The sequence below is a fragment of the Papio anubis genome, chromosome 15 (genome assembly GCF_008728515.1).
Source record: "Papio anubis isolate 15944 chromosome 15, Panubis1.0, whole genome shotgun sequence".
In the NCBI taxonomy this organism is placed as follows: Eukaryota; Metazoa; Chordata; class Mammalia; order Primates; family Cercopithecidae; genus Papio; species Papio anubis.
The window spans coordinates 75,961,659-75,981,132 of record NC_044990.1 but is presented as its reverse complement, the minus strand read 5'-3'; the positions used below and the strand labels follow the sequence as shown (position 1 = coordinate 75,981,132).

Below are 19,474 nucleotides of genomic sequence, written 5' to 3'. Positions count from 1 at the left end.
CACCATGTTGGCCTGTCTGGCCTTGAACTTGTGGCCTCAAGTGATTCATCCATCTCGGCCTCCCAAAGTGCTGGAATTACAGGCATGAGCCACTGGGCCCGGCTCCAGACACATCTTTCTTACCCCCAAATAAACCCATTACAAGGCACAGTGACTTGCAGAGATGTGTGTGTGTGATCTGCAGAGATTTTTATATTGGGCTATAATTTCCAAGGAGAGTTTAATTCAGCTCTCAGTCAGTAAGTGTAGAACGCACCCATCTTCACTGAATCTTCCGTCATGTTAGGTGCAGAGGATGCAGCAGTAAATGAGAAAGCCCAATCCTCACCTCCATGGAAGTGCTACAGAAAGATACTGCTCAGGGTGGGAATCAGATGTCTTCACAACCCGATGTAATTTAAAGTCAAGCCACTTGAGAAAAATCAGCTGTGAGCTTGGCCTCTTTGCATCTTCCTGAGCACAGGGCAGCTAGCTGCAATCAAGCTGTGACTCACTCAGACTTTTCCCATCAAGACCTTCATGTTCTTTCTGTAGATTCCCTTGATGTGAGAGTAAATAGAATATCAAAGGTCATTAGCACCTCTGCTCTGAAAGAATCTTCTAGCAGCACAAATGGATTTTGAATTTAAAGGACTTGAAATAAAGAGAAAAAGTCTTCTGACTACTTTTTCTACAATGAACATGCACTACTTTTGTGGTGAGAATGAAAAGATTTTTCAATTAAGAAAAGTTTACAGTTAAAGAAGGAAGTATCTTTATTAAAGTCTCATCAGGCACGTAAATAAGACACATCATAAGTTAACACTAACCATGTTCAAGAACGTGTCTAAAAACCATTTGAAAATTCTCAAGCATTCATGTTTCTTTTTTGACTTTGAGAATTGGAGTCCCACGATGAAGGACGGGACCATCAAAGGCCTGGCAAGTGCACGTGAAGCAACCCAGAGTAATAATATATCCAAGAAAGCCAAAGGTTCCAACATGCTTTTGTTCTTAAATCAAGCAGTAAACATTGCAGAAAATGCAGTTAACACTGCATGACACTATTCCTTCTCGCTTGTAGAAAGCTGAAGTCGACACTTGTAATCTAACTACCTTTGGTCCATGTAAGGTACATGGATGTGCTTTGGTCAAGAATCAGGCTGAGGCAGACATCCAGGCCTGCGTGATTCAGTGAGTTTAGGGTGCAGGTACATACTCCACTTGTTTCATAACCTGTTTGTGTAAGCTCATACTGGGCTCAGAGCCACTATTGTTTAAAGGAGGTATAACTGCCATGCGGATGCTGTATAGACACTCCTGTGCTGGCTTGCTCATGCTCAGAGAAAGAAAATCAAAGCTGTCTGTCTTGCAGATGGATGGGGAGTAAGGGGGCAGCCAGAAACTGGCTCGTGCTCAGGGAGAGAAAGAGTTAAGCTGCTGACCCTGAAGGGAGAGCCGGCCACGCAGCTGTGCCTGGAAACGTCTGAAGCAAGTAGCTGAAACAGTGCGGACAGTATAAGAGAGCTGCTGATGAGAGAGCTGCTGAATAAAACCATATTCACCTGCCTGCGCACCCTGCCACCCCAAGTATTCTTTCAGCTATCTGCCCATCCACCCACTCCCCTTGGACCTCAGCTGGGGCTTGAACCTGACCCCGGGCATGACATTTGGCATAGTCGTGAACTTAACAGTCCATTCCCCTTCCACCCTGGTTTTCTAGCAGAAGAGGAAGTTTGGTAGAAGCAGGCTCATGCTTGATTTACCTGGATCTCCTAGACCATCCTTTTCCCTCCCATCCTAAAGACCCTGCTGCATCAGTTAGGAATGGGTTTAGTTGTAAAAACAAAACAAAATGAAAACCAGAAAACCTGAAGTCATTTTAACAATTAGAGGTTTAATTTTGTTGTAAGAAACCCAGAAAGGTCTAAAGTTGCTGTCGCTGCCCAACAAAGTCATCAAGGACCCCGCCTCTTCATATCTTTTGATTTCTTCTTTCTTTTCTTTCCTTAGTAGACCTTTTGTCTTCATGCTATGGTCTCAGGGTTGCAGTATGGTTGCTGTATCTCCACAGCTTAAATCTGAACCGTAGGCAAAGAAAGATGGAGGGGAAGGAGGCTTCTGCCAAATCTCTCTTTACATCAGGGAAGCATAATTCCCACTCATAAGACTTTAACTTACATCTGGTTGGCCATAATTGTCTAACATGTTCACCCCTAGCCACGAGGGAGGCTGGGAAAAGAAAGTTGTTGATGATATTTGGGTTGGCTTGGCAATAATGTTTGTCAAGGAACTCCCATAGGATTTTCTTGTGGGCAGATTCTAAAGCAGGACTTGCTTATTCTAGAAAAAGTAGTCAGAAGCCTTTTCCTCCCTACTTCAAGTACTTTAAACTGAAAATCCATTTGTGCTGCCAGAATACTTGGAGAAGAGGTGATTAGGACCATTGATGTTCTATTTACTCTGTCATCAGAAGGCACAATTTTAGACTTTCAATGCTATGTATAAAATGGATTTAAGGAATAGTTGTGGTCTTTCAATGGCTTCCCATTGATCTTTGGATAGAGAACAAAATCCTTAACTTTGCCTCTATGATTATACATGATCCAACTCCCATCTGCCTCTCCACATGTGTACCTTTCTACCCCTAGCTTCCTGATATCCAGCCACATTGGTCTCCTGTCATTCCTAAGATATCTCATGATTGTTCCCATCTCAGGGCCTTTACACATGCTATTCCCTCTCTCTGGAATTCTCTGCTCTCTTTTTATCTATTTGTTCCTACTTATCTCACTTCAGACTTCTCCTTGGGGAAGACTTCCTCACCTTCTAGACCATATAGGGTCAACCTGATTTTAAAACATCCTGTGCTTTTCTTGTTTTACACTTCTAACAATTTTAGGGTGTGTAATTAATTGTGCAACTGTGTTAGTTGCTGTCTGTCCCCCCTATGATATGAGGTCTGAGAGTGAGGGCATTACCTGATTAGTGTGAATGCAACCCCAGATCTGAAGATGGTAATAGGCACAGTAGAAGAATTCATGAATATGGGAACATAGAGTAAACAATATATATAAATGCCTATTTTATAATTTGCCCATACTTATCATAGAACGTTTGAGCTGTTTGTAGCTTCTTCAGTGCTACTAGCTGTGATTGTATCTATGTGTGTGGGGGGTGTGTGTGTGTGTGTGTGTGTGTACTTAATATGCAATGGATAAAGTTATTGGCAATTAGAAAGGTGTCCCTCTTTTTTAACAGTAACTAGACAATTCAAGAAATTATGGGTAATGCAGTATAAATTATAGATAGTTCCACAATTGAGCAATTAATTTAGTTTCAGTAGAATTTATGAGGTAAGGAGAGAAATAATATGGTATGATAGGAAGAATCCTAGAACTGGGCTTAAATCCAAGTGTGGCAAACAGTTTGTTTATTCATTCAACAAGCAATGCTGTTCATTCATTATGTGCCAGCAGCTGTGTTTTATACTGGCACAAAAAATTTAGCAAGACCTATTTCCTGTAGAAGAGATGGCAATTGCCGTGGAGGAAAGTGAGGATACTGAGAGGACACAGAGGAAAGTGTGAGCTCCTTTCCTTGTGAAGGCTTCACAGAAGAAATAGTATTTGAGTTGAATCTTGAAAGATGTGAAAAAGCTGCAAGAGAGACAAGAGGAGAGGGAGATGGACAAGCACATGCAGACGTAGGTAGACAGGAAAAAAGATTCTACATTTCCTGAAGCCTTGTATTCAGGTATGACTAGAGACCAGGTACACAGGAAAAATGGTAGGATATAAGACTGGGAAAAAAAAAGGAGCTAAGAAATTTCACAATGCTAGGACATTTGTTGATGATAGAGCAGCACTGAAGACCACTGAGCAATGAAGTAACACCATTTTGTCTGAACTTCACAGAGCCTCTAGCAATGGTACGAAGGGCACAGGGGAAGTAAGGAATAGGGCGGAGGAGAAAGGAGATGATTTATCGAGTTGGTGGAAGAGTTTCAGAGTGAGATGGGGCAGTCCCAACACTTGGCAATACAGGAAATGTAGATTTGAGAAATATCAGGTAAGTAAAATTGACTAGGCTTGATTGTCTCTAGCTGACCTCCCTGCTTCTCTGGTGGCCTGCTTTAAGCCAGAGTTCTGTTTCTGTAACACAATTCTGATCATGCCCCATCTCATTTAAAGTCTCTGAGACTTTAGTCATGCAGAAAGCCTGCTTTTCAGGTGTAGTGAGTAGAAACCAATCTAGTTCCTCAGGTAACTAAAAGCTTACAAAATAATAAAGTACGCACTTGAGGCTGAGCTTCTAGGAATGACACCCAAAACAGCAAAAGTGGCTCACCAAGGGTGCTGCTATTTTTGCAATAGTCAGGAAACTGGGGAATCAGGACATCACAGCCACAACAGCAACTAGGAACTAAAGTTCAGAAAGCCACCACCATGACTTGAGCTCCATGTCCCCTTGTAATGCCAACAAATGGATAGTCCACACACAACCACTCAATAGCCACAAAGCCAGGATTAGACAATGGAACTCCCGATGATGCTGCTACAGGAAATAGGCCTTCAGAAACAAAAGCACAGGTTTTACCTCACTTCCCTTTCCAAATATTGTATGGGTGTGGTTATTCGGTTAAGTACTGACCCCAAGATGTAAAGGGAGTTGTGGAAACATTACCTTTAGTTTTCTACCTTTCTGCATGCAATAAGGTGGACCACAAAGATGTTTGAAGAAGCTGACTGAGGCATTCAATGACATCTGCTTCAGCATGTTAACCAGGATCTCAATTATCTGTAGAACTTCTTAAAACGACATATGCACAGGCTTCACCCCTGAGGTCAAGGGCAGATCAATCCAGAGAAGCCAATAGTTTGCCCTTCAAATTAATATTTTAAAATGTTTATTTAGTAAAGAAGTAGAGATAAAGTCTAATTTTCAATGAATAAAAAGTGTTTTATACTTTTGGTTGAATAGAAACAATTTATGTTATCAAAACGTATTATAATTTTTTATAGTTTTTGTTTCCCCAAAATATTTCTTTGGTAATTTTTAAACCAGAGAGTAGATTAGGAAAAATCATGAGTTTGAAATGTTGATAATATTCTTACAAATCAAATGGAAAATGCATATGATTTTTAAAGAAACAAATGCTTAACCTCATTCATGATAAAAAAGGAAATTAAATTTTTAAAAATTTCCTAAATTCAGACCAATCCTTTTACTGAAGACAGTTAGAAAATCAGCAAGGGGTGAAGTGGTCTGTATTCTTGAAGGCACTGGTGGATTTATAAGCTAGAGCAGATTTATTGGGGCACAATCCAGGGGAAGATAAAAATTCAGAGAGGGAAAATTTCATTTGATACTTCTCTTTCCCCTGAGGGTGTTTGCTAATGTCATTGAGACTGCTGTCATTCTGGCTGGTACAAGACAGCCTGGAACTGTTGGGAAGTAAACACTGCAGTTTGGAGCCCGTCGAGGGTAGAAGTCATAGTAAGTGCTTTACTTTGCATTGTGACCTTTAAGAAAAAATAAACCAGAAGTAAATAATCTCCCACAAGGGTAGTAATCCATTTTCAAGTGGTCTGGCTGATTTAAAAAAAAAAACCCAATTCTGAAATTGAATAATAAAATTATGGATTGCTAGTACATCAGTTGCCTAATTATTTTTCAAATACAATATCTGGCACACAGTGAAAGGTAACCAGTCACATGAAGTGACAATAAAACTTGAAGAAAGACAAATAGAAACAATCAACAACAGAAATAGACCCACAAGAGCTCCTGACATTGGAATTATCAGACACAGATGTTAAAAAAAACTATGCTTTTGATGTTCAAGGAAATTAAAAAGTGAAAATGTTGACAGACGACCTAAAACCATTAAAGCAGTAGGCAGCAGATTAGAAAAGAACCAAACAGAAGTTTAGAATTAAAGCATATGATAACTGAAATTAACAACTCAGTTGACATGGTTAGTAACAGATTAGACACATCTGAAAAGAGAATTTGTGAACTGGAAGATAGATGAAAGCAAAATATTCAGAAGGAAGCAACGGGGACAAGATTTTAAAAAATGCAAAATTATAAAAAAAAACATAGGGGTAATGATGAGAATAACCAAACATGTTTTTGCAAATCCAAAATAAGAAAGAGGAGAAAATAAGAATGAAACCGAAGCAATATTTGAAGGAATAAAAGCTAAAATTTTCTTAAATTAATTAAAGACATGCATCTACAGATTCAAAAATTCAAACCGGATAAATAAAAAGAAGTGCACAACCCAAACCCATCATAGTGGAATTGCAGAAAACCAAAGAACAGAGAAAAAATTTGAAATCTGCCAGAAAAAAAGAGATTGCTTTTAAAGGAGCAATAACTAGATTTCAGCTGACTTCTCAAAAACAATAATGAGTATTAGAAGACATAAAATACTATCTCCTGTGTGCTGAAAGAAAATAAATGCTATTGCATAATTCATGCCCAGTGAAAATACATAGAGTAAAGATAAAATAAGAAACATTTGAATGCAGAAATAAATGATCATGAGAATTTTCCACCTGCAGACCTAAATTACTCTTCAAGGAGAAAGAAAATGATACCAGTAGAAAGTCAAATATTCATGAAGAAATTAAGAAGCAATAAAAATGTTAAGCATCTGGATGTATTTAAATGAGGAATATCAAAAGTAATATATTGGGAGTCAATAAATATGTAGAATTAAAGGAAAATAAGGGTATGTAAGTTGAGAAGAGCTTAAATAATGATAAAGTATGCTTGAGTTATTGCATTGCTGAGGAAAAGCATAACTATTTCACACAGAAATAGTATTTAAAACCAGGGGTGCTTGTGATAGTTGCTGAGGTAGCCACTAAAATAATAGTAAAGGAAGACAGAACTTTCAAACTAGTAGAAGAGAAACAAATAGAGTAGTGAAAAATAATCAAAATGAAAGCAAGATGTTCTCTCCTTGCTTTGAGAGACAAAAAAGAAACTTAAAAAAAAAAAAAAGTAGAAAGCAAATGATAAGATGGTAGGCTTGTCTAAATGTATTAGGAGTTACATCAAGGATAAATGACCCAAAAAGTTTTGTTTCTAGCAAAGATGGAATAACAGGAACCAAATTTATTCTCCCATCTTAATCCCAAAATGGGCAAAAATCATGAAGGTGACTATAAGAAGGTCCATAATAAAAATACTGCTTTAAATCAATAATAATAATAAAAATCTTTAATAAAGGCACAGTATAAAAGGATATTAGGTATAGTAGAATAAATACAAGATTTATAGCACATTTCTCATCAGAAATGATGTAAGTGAGAAGACAGTGGTACATCTTTAAAGTACTGAGTGGGGGAAAAATCCTGTCAACCTATAATTCTATATGCAGAAAAAATATCATTATGTATAACGATTTGTTTTTAACACACAAAAGATGCAAGAATTTCTGCTTTGCAGTCCTGCACTATAAGAATGTTAAAGGGCAAAAGAAAAATGATATGAGAGGGAAATGTGTTTCTATACAAAGGAATCTGTAGCACTAGTGGTAATTATATGGGTAAATATATAAATCTCCTTAAAAGATAATTGCCAGTATAAATAAAAATAATGATAGCATAGTATGAATTTATAATTATATAAAAAATGACTAAATGAATAAAATGAATGACTACATTAGTACAAAGGCTGGGAGTAGAGAAGTGGAAATGTACTACTGTGAATTCTTATGCTACACTTGAATAGGACCAGGGCTAGGGTAAGGCAAGGGAGGCACCTGCTTCAGGCACAAAATTTAAGGGTACTTCAAAACTTCATTGCTCAAGGTAAATACCAATTTAATGTAATAGTAATATTTTAAAATACAAAATTTAATGCTAAAATCCATAATTAACAAAATATCAAAATTTAAAGAAATGTTATACCAAGTCATGTTGGAGCTTAACGGGAAATATCGGTAATTACCATTCTGCCTTTATTAAAAATTTGGTATTTTGTTTATTATGGAATTTTTTGCATTAATTTTGATTTTTAAAAATGTTGCTTCCAAACATTTATCTTGATTGCTGAGTTTTGGAGTGTCCTTAAATTTTTTGCCTCAGGCCTAGTCCTGGATCTGGGGATGGGACCCAGATATTTACATTTTTCCTTTCTTTCTTTTTCTTTTTTTTTTTTTTTGAGACAGAGTCTCACTGTGTCGCCCAGGCTGGAGTGCAGTGGTGTGATCTCGGCTCACTGCAACCTCTGCCTCCCAGGTTCAAGCAATTCTTCTGCCTCAGCCTCCTGAGTAACTGGGACTATAGGTGCATGTCACCACGCTTGACTAATTTTTTTTTTTTTTTGTATTTTTAGTAGAGACGGGGTTTTACCATGTTGGCCAGGATGGTCTCTATCTCTTGACCTCGTGATCGACCCTCCTTGGCCTCCCAAAGTGCTGGGATTACAGGTATGAGCCACCATGCCTAGCCTTACATTTTTCTTAAGCACCAAAGGTCCTCCTCCTGATTGAGAACTGCTAGTAGAGAAGTAATTTCAGTCTTTACCTTGGCATTCAAAGTTCTGTATGAATTCAAATGAACTAGCTCTTTTTTTTTTGTTTCTTTGTTTCTTCTTTCTTTCTTTCTTTTTCAAAAAATACACAGAGGCATTATATCTAACCCAGACTTAAGATTCCAGAGAAAGTTTTTTGGAAGAAGTGACAATTGAGCTGAGATCAAGGGACAGACGGAGGACAAAAGAGTTTCAGTCAGAGGTATCAAACAGCATTCTCAACAGTTTGGAGGTTCCAAAGAGAGTGGGGTATTCAAGGAGCTAAAATAAGTTTTGGGCCAGGCATGGTGGCTTACACCTGTAATCCAGTACTTTGGGAGGCCGAGGAGGGTGGATCACTTGAGGTTAGGAGTTTGAGACCAGCCTGGCCAACATGGCAAAACCCCGTCTTTCCTAAAAATACAAAAATTATCTGTGCGTTGTGGCAGGCACCTGTAATCCCAGCTACTCGGGAGGCTGAGGCACGAGGATCGCTTGAACCCAGGAGGTAGAGGTTGCAGTGAGCCGAGATTGCACTACTACACTCCAGCCTGGGTGACAGACTGAGACTGCATCTTAAAAAAAAAAAAAAAAAAAAAAAAAGTTTGGAGCAGAGAGAGTGAGGTGGAAGGTAATTGGGAGTAGAATGACATAGAGCAGAGAGGAAGAACAGAACACATTCTGCAGTAACATATGTCAGAAGTTCCAAACTGCTGACTTGATCTGGCCTGCAAATATATTACATTTGACCTGCATGGTGTTTTAACATTACTTAGAGTTAGTTGATAATATTTAAAAATTAGAAGCTTTTGGCATAAATATCTGTGTTTCCAGGGTACCCTTTAAAATAAAAGTACAAGACTCAGCTCTGCTGGACATACATTTTTCAGGTCAATTGGAGATAAGCAGGAGAAGGTTCTTCAAGATAGGGCAATGGTTCCCAATTTTGTCACAGTCCCCAACACTCCATATTGTCTCGATCATATTGTTTTCTTTTACATAGGATTTTTATAGACATATGAATTTGCAAACCCTATGATAAGCTATATGTATATGGGCTATTTTAGTGACAATATTTTAGTGAAACAAGCCAACTTTAAAAGATGGAATTGGCTGGGCGTGTTAACTCACACTTGTAATCCTAGCACTTTGGGAGACTGAGGTGGGTGGATTCCCTGAGCTCAGGAGTTCGAGACCAGCCTGGGCAGTACGGTGAAACCCTGAGCGTGTCAGCTGCTCCTGTAATCTCAGCTACTCTGGAGGCGGAGACAGAATTGCTTGAACGTGGGAGGCAGAGGTTGCAGTGAGCCGAGATCTCACCATTGCAATTCCGGCCTAGGCGACAGAGAGAGACTCCGTCTAAAAAAAAAAAAAAAAAAAAAAAGATGGAATCCACTGTCTTACATAACTAGACAGCCTCCTACAGGCAGACGAGCCCTCAGACTTAGCTGGATATAGATAAAAGCTCAGGCAGTGGTATCAGGACTTTGTCTCTCTCTCTCTCTCTCTCTCTCTCTCTCTCTGTGTGTGTGTGTCTTTCTATGCATTTCCTTTATTTACATTAGAGCCTCTTCCCACATGGTGAATAAATGGCTTCAGCAGGCTAAAATATACAGTTTCCCAGGTTAGTAACCCCAGAGGGGAAAGCCTTCTTTGTCCTCACATCTATTTATCAGTCTTGAAAGACTCTGACGCTGCTTGGTCGCCTACCTACTCCTGAGTCGAACGCTGTACCTAGAAGGAATCAGTCTCTGCTTGCAGTCCAGATCATTTGTCCACGGTTTGTGCACTGCACAAAGGCATCTGGTCACGGGGAGTGAATGGGGGCCAAAAGTCAGGCCCATTTGCTCACCAGGCTGTGTATCCTGGCATGAAGCCGCATTTTCCTGGAGGGAAAGGCAGGTTTCATTTGCACAAGATGGTGTCTGCTTGCCCGCCTGTGTACGCGTAAGGCTGTTCCCCCATGGAGGGGGTGACGTTTATAATTTATCTGTGTAGGGATGGCGTCTTATTCTGGTTTAAAAACAGGAGTTGCACTGGGTAGTGGTGGCCCTGTATGTGTTGCCTATGCCTGGCCAACTCGTCATTAGTTGAGGGCATGCAGTTTCCCCAAAGGAATTTGAGCAGTCAATACGTACTTACCATCTGTGTTAAGAGTTTAGCTTTTAGGCCAGGTGCAGTGGCTCACGTCTGTAATACCAGCACTTTGACAAGCCAAGGCAGGAGCTCAGAAGTTCAAGATCAGCCGGGGCAACATAGTGGGACCCCAGCTCTACAAAAAATGTTTAAAAATTTTAGCCGGGTGTGGTGGCACACACTTGTAGTCCCATCTACTAGGGAGGCTGAGGTGGGAATGAGGGGATCACTTGAGCCCAGGAGGTCAAGGCTGCAGTGAGCTGTGAAAGTGCCACTGCACTCCAGCCTGGCAACAGAGTGAGACCCTATCTCAAAAAAAAAAAAAAAAAAAAATAGAATTTATTCTGTGTAAGATAGAGAACCATGGAGGAGTTGTGAACAGTACTTAATTTGCATTTTTGAATGAACAGCCTGCTTTCTTATTCTGTCTATATGCATTTTTTAGTTTAGAGTCAAACATTTCATTCTTCTATTTTTATTCTAACAAAAGTATTAACTACGGTTATGTTTTGATTAACAAAAAGACAAAGTGACAAGAGCAGAAAGAATTAAGGAAGGGAGGGGAAAAGGGAAGGAGAGTTAGACAGTCTGCCCAGGCAATCTGGCTGTAGTAGCTAGAATAGGTTAAGGGGAACAAGACTGAAGGTGTGATAGGAGGTTGTTGGCATAACCCAGGTGGAATGGTGTCTGCCTTTCCTCCTCCTCCCGTCTACCAGGGGACATCCTGTGGAACTTTCAAAGCTTAATAGAAAAGGCACTTTTTTCAAATATTCTTGACTCTACCGCAAGCTGAATTCAGACCTTCATTCTCTGTTATACTACAGCAGTCCTTTAGAGCACTTCACTCACTGTTTATTTGCATACACTTTCTCCATCCAGACACTGAAACTCTGGACAGCAGAGACTGTATCCTACTTAATTACTAAGTATGAAGAGTCTAGCAGAGTGTCTTTATGAAGTCAATGACAAGTCAATTCTTGATGGATAAATGGATGGATAAATAGATGAATGAATGAATACATGGAAATGATATGATTTGGATTAAGAAAAGAGTTTAAAATTTTCCTAAATTTTTAGGTAATTGGAATATACGTCCACTATTATCTGAAATAAATGATGTAAGAAAAGGAACAAATTTGGTACACCACAGTGAGCTCAGTTTGGGACGTGAAGCATTTGTGGCTCCGTGGAACATCTGTGAGTCTTGGGCAGTTGTAAACTTCTGAGCTTCGGGGATAAAACTGAGGGCTTGAATAAGCTGACCCCCAGGTTACCTTAAAGTTCTATGATGTTAAGTATAGTACTTAAGGATACATAAGAGTAGAATTTATGAAGATTTCACATTAGTTTTTAAATGTGGAAGTGCTCTGCAGTCAGCAAAAAGGCAAAAATTGGGTGTTTGCTCTTTTAAATATTTGCTTTTCTGATACCTTCTTCCACTCTTCAAATTGATACATACAATTTATATTTAAATGAAAGTGAATTCAAATGGGTTTATCTGTGGTAGATAATTCTTGAGATACTTGTCCAACATGTTGCAAAATCCGGGCTGGAAGTTATTCTTTTAATCCTTGTAGCTGGATTCTAAGAGGGGTTGGGAATGGCTTCTGAGAGGTCCTGAGACCAGGACAGGCCACAGAGGCCACAGGCCACAGAGTTGATTAATTGGCATCCACTTACTAACAAGAATACACAAGACAGTCTCTTAAACCTCCTTTAATCATTAGATTCCTTAGTGTTGGTCTCCAGCTTCTTCCACGGAGCCAATATTTTTATTGTCCAGGCTTATTTAGCTAACTCTACAACTCTTACTGCCAAAACCCAATGCTATCATTTTCCCCTTTGGTGATGAACTCACACAGCCTTGGACCAAAATGTACATCTGCATGCCAGCAGTCAATGTTTTAGCTCCTCTTCCATCAAGACTGTCCCTCTGCCCAGGGCTAAAAAAGTCAGAAAGATGAGAGCCAAACGGTACTGTGCTTTTCATATTGATTCTCCTTCCTACAGTGATTACTTTACAGACTTCTGAATATTTTATTTATAGTATGTCTCTTTCTCCCTCTCTCAAGTCCTCACTGGAGCTACTTTTCATCTTTTTAAATGCTATAAAGAAAATGGGTGTGGATATAAAGCATGTTCTGTTACGTTCTACTTATTTGCCCAGACCCTAGAGATTTCTGATTTTCAGACAGTCGATGTGTACATTTACAAACACAAATACCCACAAATAAAAATGCCACAGCCCCTGATTTGTATTCATTTTTCAAGGCACCTGCTTAAAGCTGAGTAGTTTTAAATCTTTAAGTCATCTGTTTATATCCACTCAATCACTGGGCGCTGCAACATCTGACTCCATTTGTTTCTGATCCAATACAGGAGATTCCCAATGTATTGTAACTCATCTTTTTTTTCAGTAGCTATGATTATCACATTGTTGTCACAAACTCCTATTTTAAAAATACTAAGAAAGCCATAATATTAAAATTAAAACACGAGGACTTTATGTATCACGTTATACAAATAATGTTTAAATTGACAATCCTGCAAAATCTTTAGTTAATGTTTTAATCTACAGAGATTCAGATGGAATCTGTGGTTCACAGTCTGTGAATGTATTCAGAGTAGTTTCAGATGAAGTTCATTTTATTAGGTTTTAGTTATTTGGGAGTGCATAGGCTGTTTCAGCATTTATGGTAATATCAGTGAATCAGAATTTTTTTTTTTTTTTTTGTAATGGAGCAACACATTCTATTAGTCAGCTTGGGCTTCTATAACAAAATACTACAAGCTGGATACCTTAAACAACATCAATTTATTTTCTCATGGTTCTGAAGGCTGGAAGTTCAAGATCAAGGTGCTGGCAGAGTTGGTTTCTGCTGAGGCCTCTTTTCCTGGCTTGCAGATAGCTGCCTTATCACTGTGTCTTCATATAGCCTTTTTCTCTGTGTGTGAGTAGAGAGAGAAAGAGGTCTGGAATCTCCTCCTCTTCTTATAAGGAGACCAGTCCTATTGGATTAGAGCTCCATCCCCATGACCTCATTTGTCCCTATTTACCTCTCTACTTGCCCTATTTCCAAATGTAATCACATTGTGGGTTAGAGCTTCAACCTATGAATTGAGGTGGGAGGAAATTCCACCTTGACTTTGGTGCTTTTTCAGTCTTTAGTTTTCATTATTGTCATGCAATTTAATGGGGAATTAGGAATTGGTATATGGCCCCAAAACTTGCTGCTATTGTAACTTTGAAATGAACATATAAATTTTAGAAAGATTTTCAACAAATGGTGCAATATATTATTGCCTAATTAACTTTAAAATTTAATCCATTTCCCTAAGCATCTCAGTCTTCTGAGGTAAGATCATAATTGGCTTTTCCTAATAAGATTTATCCCATACTCCATTATTCCCCATTATACATGCTATTTCCACTGCCCTCCAGAATTTATAGTTTTCCAGACCAGGACTAGAGAAAGTCAAGCTTGGAGTTTATAAAAAAACAAACTCCTGAGCTGAAAGTCTACCACTCACTCCACTGTCTTGGCCTAGAACCTGTTGATTTCTACCAAGGAACAGGAACATTTCCACCATGTGGTTCTGCTGTTCTCATATCCTGTGCTCTTGTTCCCACATCTCAAAATTCATGGTAGAAAACCCCTGTTACTAACAGAACCTAAACTTTTTCTTAACCTCATGCTTCTGTCTAGCTTCAGGACTACAAAGAACTGGAATTTCTTGAGGATAAAAATATATGGGCCTATAATGGTGAAGATATGTCATTATGCATTGTCAAAACCCATAGAATGTACACCACCAAGAGTGAATACTAATCTAAACTATGGTCTTCGGGCGAACATGATGTGCCAATGCAGGTTTAGTGACTGTAACACACGCACCACTCTGGTGCAGGATGTTGATATTGGGTTAGGCTGTGGGTGTGGGGGAAGGGAGTATATGAGAACTCTCTGTACTTCTGCTCAGTTTTTCTGTGAACCTAAAACTGCTCTAAAAAGTAAAGTGTATTTAAAAATATATATGTTTAAATAGCCCTCAAATACTATCCGGATGTCATGCCCAGAGACTCTCTGGACTCCATCTCTGCCTCTGTTAAATGCCTAGCATCTTCCCACGGTACATTAGGTACATTCTTAGGTACCTAAATGCTTAGGAATCTAAGTGCTTAGGAACCTAAATGCTTAGGAATCTAAATCCAACAGGGCTAATTTCTCAGGACTTCTCTCTGCTCCCTAATCAGTTTTCCTGCCCACCTCTCCTTTTGTTTCTTCTTTTATTCCTGTGTTCTTCCTGGAATGCTATAAATAGAATATTTTAAAATCTACCCCTTTACGGAAAAGCCACAAAATTATTCTATAAACATTAAGCATTGACAAGAATAAATGTTAATGAATAAACAAATGACAGAGGTCACAAGACATAACAAATAGTCCCCACTTTGTGGCTGATGGCATCATTTACTACAGTCATACAGTGTACTCTTTTGGGGATCCACAGAAACATTGGTGTCTATCTCTAGAGTTGGTTATTTTTATTTCAAGAACACTTAGGCCAGGCTCAGTGGCTCACACCTGTAATCCCAGCACTTTGGGAGACTGAGGTGGGTGGATGACTTGAGGTTAGGAGTTCAAGACCAGCCTGGCCAGCATCATGAACTCCATCTCTACTAAAAATACAAAAATTAGCCAGGCGTTGTGGTGGGCGCCTGTAATCCCAGTTACTCTGGAGGCTGAGTAAGGAGAATTGCTTGAACCGGGAAGGTAGAGGTTGCAGTGAGCCGAGGTTGCACCACTGTACTCCAGCCTGGGCGACAGAGCAAGACTCTGTCTCAAAAAGAAAAAGAAAAACAAAAACAAAAAAACACTGTAAAACAAAACAAAACACTATAAACAGTGTAATTTTGTTTTCCTCTTGGTTTTGGCTACCAGGGAACTCAGAATTAAGTATGAAGAACTCAGCTTTCAAAAATACAGGCCAGCCTAGGCAACATAGAAAGATTCTATTTCTATCTTTTAAAAAAATACGGGACCATTTGTCATGCATTGTGAATAATAACTTTACCTGTGAGGGTTTTTGTTTGTTTGTTTTTTACCTTATTTTTCTACTATATTCTCTTTGCCCTTATTTCCTATTCAGTTTATGTGGTATGCATTTCTACAAGCCTCCCAAGATACTGAAAGGCGAGAAGAAGCGTTTTTATGTGACATTGCAATTCTCAGCATGAGTGTCTCTGGCTTTGCAAATTTTCATTGGCCTGTGTAGTCACATGCCGTCTTTCCTTTGACATTCGATACATACCTGAACCATATGAGCCCAGGAAGGCAGCACCAATGCAAATGTTAGTTTAATTCAAGCATAATTGGGAATCAAATTTTTCAGAAAGGTACATCATGCAATGAGCTCCCAATACAAGTGAAAGTGACTTTAGTATTAATTGTAAAATTATCACTAATACTATTATTATCTGTGCTATTTTTTCTTTAACTGGTTGGTATATTAAAAAAAAAAAAAAAAAAACTAACCAAAATTTGGTTGGGAAATTTTCCTCTTTATAACATAGTACATGAATCAGTAGGAATTGTTCATTCATTCTGTTTTGTTGTTTTAATGTGACCAGGAAACATGGAGAGTAGCTAATAAATCCTTGATGATACTCAGGCTGCCTTTGATTTTACTGTCCTCTTGTTTCTGTTGCTAATGTTGGGTTAATTGCAGCACATAATTTACCAGATAGCAACAGCAGGTATGTGCCACATAATTTTTTATTCAGACCTGTAACAGTGTCTCATACATGGTAGATGCTTCATATTTGCTGAATAAAGGATTGTAAAAATAAAGGAATTAGTGGATGAAGAATAAAACAAGTCAGGCTAAATCTTAAACATGAGCTCTGGCAGGCCGGGCTCGGTGCCTCATGCCTGTAATATCAGCACTTTGGGAGGCCGAGGCGGGCAGATCACAAGGTCAGGAGATTGAGACCATCCTGGCCAACATGGTGAAACCTCGTCTCTACTAAAACACAAAAAATTAGACAGGCATGGTGGTGCGCGCCTGTAGTCCCAACTACTCGGGAGTCTGAGGCAGGGGAATTGCTTGAACCCAGGAGGCAGAGATTGCAGTGAGTTGAAATTGTGCTGCTACACTCCAGTCTGGAGACAGAGCGAGACTGTCTCAAATTTAAAAAAAAAAAAAAAAAAAAAAAAAAAAAAAAGCTCTGGCAAGGCTGTATAAGAGAAAGGAATTCCACTGTGGGCAACTCAGAATTCATGGTAGAAAACACCTGTTACTAAGAGAAGCTAAACTTTTCTTAGTATTAGAGTTGCCAAAATGTTGTTTTAGGCTTTTATCATTCCTAAGAGGTGTTATTTAAAGCTGGATCCCTGCTACTGATAAGACTGTTGAGATGGTATAAAGGATTCCAGGCACCTGAATTTTATCTCATGTGTCAACTCTTCTTCCTTGCTCTAAAAAAAGGGCAGCTGGAAAAGAACCAAATGCAGGGGAAGTGAAAACAAAGAATTCAACAGCCAAGCTTCATCTTATATAGTGCAGGACTGGCTACTTAATTTGAAGAGCCTTGTGCATGAACTCAGAGCTTTGTTCAAAATTATTAAGAATTTCAAGACCACAACAGAGCACTGAACCGAGCTTTGGTTTCTTCTAAGTGTGGGGTCATTTACACATAAAGCTAGCTCTGCATATGTTCCTAGTCCCACACATAAAGCTAGCTCTGCATATATGCTCCTAGTCCCACACATAAAGCTAGCTCTGCATATATCTTCCTAGTCCCTTGTTATTTTTGACCAAACAAAATTGAATAGCTCTGATATAAGCAAACTTTTATTTGTAACCCTGTTTAATAGAATGTTCTGCAATGATGGAAATGCTGTATATCTGCACTGTCTAATGTGTAGCCACTACCTACCTATGGTTAATGAACTCTTAGAATGTGGCTAATGTGACTTGAAATGTGGCTAGTGCTACTGACTAACTGTATTTTAATTTTATTTAAGTTTAATAATATACATTTAAATACCCATATGTGGATGTGGCCAATGGCTACCATATTGGACAGAGCCATTTAATAAATCAACCAAACCAAAGACAATAAAGAAAGTAGTTTCATATAGAAATAATCTGTAAAAATAGAAAGCAAGAGATCATTTTTTATTTTTTACATTTTTCCCCAAAAGCATTGTTTTTACTAATACAGAGTCCTGACCACTTCAGTGGTGGGAGGAGCGGGAGAGGCTCCTGTTTCAATCCAGAGACCTCCATAAAGTTGGTTTGTTGTTACCAAACACAGAGGAAGTGGCATCACGGATTTGGTAAACTAAGGGCAATGTTTAGTCTCTCTGTGCTGGAACAATAAGGTGTGGTGAATCTCTGCTCATGTAAGAATCCTGAATTCAGGAATTTCATCTGTAACTACTTGAATTTCTATCTCTGAAGGTTTGAGATCATTGATAGCACAGTAGAAAGGCATGTAATTGCAGTTGCCACTGTGTTCAAATGTCCAGGCAAATTTCTTCTTCACTTCAATGAAGCTGGTTGACTCAGCTTGTTTAACTCCTGCTGCAGTGGCTTTAAACCCACAGTAGTAACTCGCAGCATCACACTTGTACACCTGAGGGCCTAGTTCTTCAAATATACTAATTAAAATCATACAACAAACAAGAGACCTCATTTCAGCATTCTGTGTATAGACCTGAGTAATATCAGTAATTCCTTCTACATAGTATGTCCACAGGAATCTAACAAACATATTTATATTTGCAATTAGCTGCCTTATATTGTGCCCTCTGTTCCTGGGATCTGCTGTCAGCGGTCACTCCTGTGATCACACAGCCAGTGTTTTTGGTCATCTTGATTAAGTGAGTCCTGGAATCCAATAATTTGTCAGGTACTATCGTCTGTGTGACAATTGCTGCACAGTCTTTCTTTCTGATAGCTACTGATGTAAGGCCACCCTGGTTAATAGCCTGAAAAGCATATTCTACTTGGTAGAGCCGGCCTTCGGGTGAAAAAATTATAAGGTGGCAGTCAAAACCAGTGCCAGAATCATGGAACGTGTTGGTACACCTACTACTTCGCTCACAGTCTCTGGTGCAATATCTCTTACATTAACTGTCTTGAGCAACTGACAGCAGCTACAGTTGCATGCTATCCCAATGGGAAATTGCGGCATAGCTTCTAAACTCATAAATAGAACAAGAAATGTCTTTAAGACACAGAACTGTGAAACTTGGAGGAGATCCCTGCCTAAAAATTTTGGTAAGGGTAGAGTGTTTCCATGGCAATGAAGAATCCATCCAAATGTAATTAAAAGTGAGTGACTAGGGGATCTATATTGTTCAGCTCTAGTACATTTTGCCTTTATATTTTTCTAAGCCACTGATATGCTAATATATCAGACAATATTTGTTCAGGACTGAAGTGACAAGTCATTGTAAGAAGAAAAAGAGGACACAGTCATCTTAAACATTAGCAACTCTTCAGATAAAATGAAAAGGAAAGATGTATTCTGTTGCTACTATTTGGAATTCTTTTGAGTCGTGAGCAGAGGAGTCATTATTTATGGTTTTCCACTTAGGATCACATTTCCTCCCTGAGGACGCTGTCAGGTTACCCTTTAAGGACTCTCCCTTGGTCCTTCCCAAGAAGTACCTGCCCTGGTCTCCAGCCAGGTTCCAATCCGCAGCCATTTCTGCCAGCTCTTCTCCACTCCAACCCCAGGCCCAAGGCTATGCCCATGGGCAGCTTTGAGAGGCTCCACAAAGGAGTTGACAGATCCAGTGGCAAACAGTGACAA

General features: G+C 39.0%; 1 pseudogene; it reads right to left on the bottom strand.

Annotated features, from left to right (window-relative positions):
* Nucleotides 1-16,861: 16,861 nt before the first annotated feature.
* Nucleotides 16,862-18,785, bottom strand: LOC110741732 (annotated as a pseudogene).
* Nucleotides 18,786-19,474: the final 689 nt, after the last annotated feature.